We start from the raw sequence: 6,261 nt of genomic DNA on the forward strand, positions 1-6,261 counted from the left end.
TTTTCCAGCTTTTCCATTTTTAAGAAAAACACAGAGGCGTCTTGTTCAGTGTGCTCTGAAACCTAAACTAACATGGCGATCGGGCTGAAACTATAGCTAAAAACTATCTAAGGATGGTACTATAGAACGCTACCTCAAGGTAGGCCTAGTGGCGCCATCTCTTGGTCAGGCCGGAAACTTATCAATCCACCCTCGTATCTTTCAAAACTATTCTAGTCGAATTTTTTGATAAGCCAAAATTTAAAAAAATTAGAGCCGGTATAACCTAACTATTAAGCGCGATTATCGCAATGAGAATGTAATCGTCAAGGTCGTAGATACTTTGAGAATCTTCTTTAATGACAAATTTAAAAAAATTGTTCAGCTTCAATTAAGAAAACGGAAAATGATTAAACAACGACAGCAGGGCCCTATTAGGATCAGAAAAAAAAATGTGATCATTACAGGTTTTGTCCGGAAAGTAATAGGACTGAGTCGAAAAAAAAAATATTGAGCCATTCGTTACAATTCTTCAAAAACTTTCAAAATAGGCTCCATCTGCGTCGATGCAGCGCTGCCAGCGCGATTTCCAAGCATTGAAGGCGTTACGGAAGCCATTCTCCGGAATAGCTTTGAGAGCCGCGGTGCATGCTGCTTGGATTCCCGTCTGTCGTCTCAAAATGCTTGCCTTTCATCGCCCTTTTCAGGCGAGGAAACAAAAAAATGTCTGGGGGGGGGGGGCACATCTGGGCTGTAGGGCGGCTGCGGAAGCGTTAGGATGCCGGCCTTGGTCCGGTAGCTGTTCACAACAAAGGCAGTGTGAGCCGGGGCGTTGTCGTGGTGCAACTTCCAGTCGGCTGCGATGTCTTGTTGTCTTGTTGTGCTCCGTCACAATGTCATGAACCACAGATTTTGATAAATTTAACATCTGGGCAATTAAACGAATACTCCGTCGACGGTCTAAGTTCAAAACTTCGCGCACACGAGTCACATTGTCGGTGTTTGTCGAAGTCGAAGGTCTTGCAGTACGGCCTTCATCGGCGATCTATTCCCGGCCCTCCAAAAAGGCCTTGTGCCACCGAAACACACCATTGCCTGCTTGGCATATCAAACGTCTCTGACGCAGATTTACCGAGTTTCACACAGAATTTAATCGCGTACTTCTTCTCTAACGAACGCTGCATTTTCGGCTTGCACCACTCATAGAAACACGTCGCGTGAAAATGCCTGTCCTGACTCTCCAAGTGCTCGGAGACAACTGACCAGCCGCTCGTTCGTTACCTAGGAACGCCCTCTACCAAATCCAGTCGGTGCGCGCACGCTCCGAAGTACAGTCGCGGCGAAGCGGGCGGATTTTTTATTTTTTAAATTCCTAATTAACCTGGGCATTTCATTTGTTTGGCATCTTAATCAGTTGATCAATCTTAATACTTGTTTGCCAACACGAGTTTAAATGTTCAATTTTCGTAACCGAGTTAATACCCAAGGTCCTTTAATATAAAAGGTTATACTGTAACATAAGACAGGCACTTTGTTTTTTTTTTATTTAGTTAATGAAATGTAAATATTTTACATCAAAAGTGTCACCATGAGTTCTTTACCTTTTACGAGATAGCGAATACATGATGTATTATATATTCTAATAAAGTATCAGGATAATAATTAGTTTTACTCTCAATCAAATTTTTCTGTATTACATTAATACGTTCTTTCTGTAATTGGGAAAAATGAGAATCGTCTTTGCTCTGATCTTACCCGTGGCAGTTATCCTTAACTCTATTGGTAAATATCATAATATAATATATTTTAAATTTTTTATTCTTTCTGCAAGTAAGAACTTGAAGTTATCTTGATGTCATCCTAAAATTTCCATTTTTCACAAAACTTGGGTTGCCTTTTTCTTTGAGTTCCTTTTTCTCTGTTCCTTTTTTCGTTTTTTCTGGTATTCCTGTCTTCTGTATGCCTTTTGTTCTAAATTACTGTTTACCTTTTTTTTTCTCTATTTCTGTATTGGTTCTTCTATGCTTAGGCTTTTATTTTTTCTTGTGTTCCTTTATCTCTTTTTTCCTAAGTCTGTGCTTACTTTTTTACTTGCTCCTATTTTCTTGAATTGTTTTTCCTTGTGTTTATGCAATCCTTTTTTCTTGTATTTCTAGTATTTCTGTTTATTTTTCTTGTTTTACTTTTCCCTATGTTCCTATTCTCCTTTTTTTTGTGTTTCTGCTTTCGCTTTTTCTTGTTTCCCTTTTTTGTGATCCAGCATTGTTTTTTTTCTGTAGACTGGCACTTCTTTTTTACTGTGTTTTAGCGTTTCTTTTCCCATGCTTTCCGGCATTTCCTTCTCCCTTTTTCGGTGTCCTTGCCTCAATTTTTTCCCATTTCCTAGCGTTTCTTTTCATTGTATGTTCGCGTCTCTTTTTTTTTCTAAACTCTTGCTTTTCTTTTTCTCCTTTCTTCTGTGTTTCTTTTTTCAATGTTTATGTGTTTGTGTTACTAATACCTCATAAATAAATTAAGATTTTTTTAAAATATTAATTTCATTGTCGTAGTCCTTTATAATATTTACAAAATAATTATTTTTGTGAAATAAATTTATTCACATAACCCAAGGCTGATACGATGTTATAAATATGAAAGTTTTAGTTTAAGACATTTTTCGTGGAACACTAAGAACAGGTTGGCGTACTGCGTGTGCCATCCCCTTTTTTCAAATATTACGCTGTCTAATTATACATTAATCAAAATTTTTGGTTTCATTGGAGTTATTATTGAATAGAAAAACAATACGTATTTCAGGAAACCCATTTGAATTTTTAATTTCTAACGTACAAGTAAAACAAATAAAATAAAATGTATACCTCGGCAGATGAATCAAAAAATAAAATGTAAACTTCTGCAAGTATTAAAAAATTAAATATAATATCTGCAAGCCTTACACGCCATGCATGGCCCTTGCCAGTTAACCCGACCAGGGCCACGTCAAAACTATGATAAACTAGTCAGTGCCTTACCAGGTCCACGTTTATATTTCTACACGGGAACATCTCCGTACGCCAGCGGCTTGCCAGTCAGTACTGTGCCAGGACTGGCATGCCAGTACCGCCCAGCATTAGAAGCCAGTACTGGTACTGTACTGGCCTAATATAGACAGCCAGTACTAGAACTACGGAAGGCTGTACTGGGCCAGTACTGGACCGGTGGTGTATTTCTACCTGGGATTTACTCAGAAAATTTATACAAAATGTTATTTTATTTATTATAAATAATATTCGTGTGTAATTTTTTGAAAAAAATTGAATTTTCAACCAGAAAATTTTATTTTCAGCAAAAAAACTTAATTTGTAGCAAAATAGCTAAACCTTCAACCAAAGAAATTAATTTTCAACTGAAATACGAATGCTGCCTAAAAAAAGAATTTCTGAAAAAAGTGCTTCAACTAAAATTTTCAACTAAAAAAGTTGTGTCCTCAAACAAATAAAAGACTAACTTTCAAGCAAACAATAGCATTTTCATCCAAGAAAGGTGGAATTTTTACTAAAATGGATGAATTTGGAAATCAAAAATACAAATTTAAAAAAATAATTGAATTTCCATCCGAAATGATCCGAATTGTCTATGAGAATAGTTGCATTTTCTACCCAAAAATATAAATTTTCATTAAAATAGTTGCATTTTTAACAAAGAAGAAAAAATAGTTTAATACCAAATTCTTGAATTTTAAACCAAATCGTTGCATTTTTATCGAAGAAAGATGCAATTTCTAGTAAAATAGATGAATTTTTAAATATAAAGAGAAATTTTCAAAAAATAGTTGAATTTTTACCTAAAAAAAAATTTGTTTGACTTTTTAGCATTGAAATATGAGATTTAAAAAATAAGTTAATTTTCTATGCACCTAGTTGAATTTTTGACACAAAAATTCAATTTTCAACCCGAGAGGATGTCTTTTTAAGAAAATTGATGAATTCTCAAACAAGTTATAAAATTTATATGTAAAAAGGTAATATTGTGGACAAAGTCACTGAAAACAAATAAATATAAATGCAAGGCAAACGAATCACTTACAAGAATACTATACCATTCGGTTACCGCAAAACTTTATTTTTAATTTTCTCTGATTTCCCAATGAGCTATTTTTTATTTTCCCTGACCATATTAATATTCAAAGATATAAACAATTATAAACTATTTTCAAATTAAAATTTTAAAATTTTAAATTTATTTTATTAACTGTTTCCCTAACCAATCAAATTCCCTGCATTGAGAACTTTTCCGAAAATTTCTAACAGTGCACACAACCAGCTCACCTACCCACTCTTTTGAAATATTAATACACCACCGTCCGAAATTGCATGTACGATCATCAAAAGTACTATTTTTTACCTCGAATAGCTGTGGTGGCTGAGAATTTATCAGACTCCCAAGATCCTTAACATGAAATCTTTTAACGATATTGTCGATTTCTAGTTTTACGATTTTCGTTTTCGATTTCTATACGCGTGTGACGCGTGGCATCACTGGTTTAGTCATTAATGGAATGTAACACAATTTTTCGTTCCTCAATATTCGAGTATTTAAAGTCTATTTTTTACCTTCACATCAGAGAAGGTATTAAATTTGTGTGAAATTTGAAACCCTCAGCTTTTGTCAAATGTCCACGTTTTTGATAAAAATTAAAAAAGTGAGCACAATTTGAATATTTTTATGTCCACTTTTTTTCGAAATCAAAAATTCTCAGTACGAATATTCATAGTATTCAAAAAGACGAACAATTAATCTCATGACTTTTTTTGATAAAATCAAAATTTACCAGATTACAAGATTATTATGATAACTTTTTGAATTTTATTTTAAAATGGAACATTTTGAGGCATAACAAAATAATGGTGACCTTGAAGTTGATCTTCATGGCTTTTTGAAGGTCAACTTGTTTTTTAAAATGGAAACCCCCTTTTTTACATCTGCAATCGATAGAGCGGAAACTTCTACGTTCAGGTGTGAACCCAAGTCATAGGTCAATTGTAACGTTCAAGGTCATTTAGAGGTTATTCCAATTTAACAAAGTTTTCCAAAAGGACAGTGCAATTCCTGAAGTAAATTTCAGCGAGAAATTCATTGGTGAGCTCTGTATTGATCTTGGTGATGATCCTCAAGGTTTTTTCCTAGCAGTAGAATTTCCTAGCAGTAGAATTATCTGAAAATACTGAATTGTAGAAGAAAAATGGATCTCTATCAATCCTATCCATTATAATTTCACAAAATTGAACCCGACGATCAGGATAGTCTTCTTTGAGCTCTTGTACCAGATGAACTTTGTAAGGATGGAAATTAATGCTTTTTCAAATATTTCGCACTGTCTCAGGAGCAACGTCACGCTCATCACTAGCTCGACGTAAACTAATGTGTGGGTTTTCAAACAATGCTTGGGCTATGTCCATCTGCATCTCCTCAGATCCTACAGATTTTGGCCGACCAGTTCTCTGAAGGTCCTTGATAGATCAATGATTCATAAAGCGCCTTACAGTTCTTTCAATTATTGATTTTGAGACAGTATTTAACCCTTTTCTATTACGAAAAGTCCGATTAAAAAGCAAACGAAGTCGACCTACCCAACCACTCATCATTAATACAAATACCCTCTCTCTTTCCGAAAGTTTAGCTTGCGCCAAAATAATCTTTTAGCGAAAGATTGTAAATATGAACTCGTAATACGTAAATTTAGTTTCTATTCGTGATATTCGTATGAAAAAACGGTATAGGACTTATGGTATCGCCTTAGGAATTGACTTAGGTATCGAAAAGCGGTATAAGACTGTATAAATCTTCGAGGAGGAACAGAACTCTCACTAGAATACCTGGAACTTTTAATGGAAAATTTCCTTATGTTTTTACAATATTTAAAACGCTGTAACCAACATCAATACAGAACTCACCAATGATTTTCTCGTTGAAATTTACTTCAGGAATTACACTGACCTCTTGAAAAACTATGTTAATTTCAAATAACCTCTAACTGACCTTCAACGTTACAAATGACCTATGACTTCGGTACGTACCTGAACGTAGAATTTTCCGCTCTATCGATTGCAGATGTGAAAAAGGGGGTTTTCATATAAAAAAACAAAGTTGATCTTCAAAAAGCCATGAAGGCAAACTTCAAGGTCAAAATGAAGATTACCATTTAATTCCACGTGGAAATTTACTTAAGAAATTAGCTTCACTTTTTTAAAAAATATTTTACCTGCGGAAATATCCAACCGTGCCGGGACTTTTTAGATACCC

Source organism: Belonocnema kinseyi, chromosome 5 (assembly GCF_010883055.1).
Source record: "Belonocnema kinseyi isolate 2016_QV_RU_SX_M_011 chromosome 5, B_treatae_v1, whole genome shotgun sequence".
Classification (NCBI taxonomy): Eukaryota; Metazoa; Arthropoda; class Insecta; order Hymenoptera; family Cynipidae; genus Belonocnema; species Belonocnema kinseyi.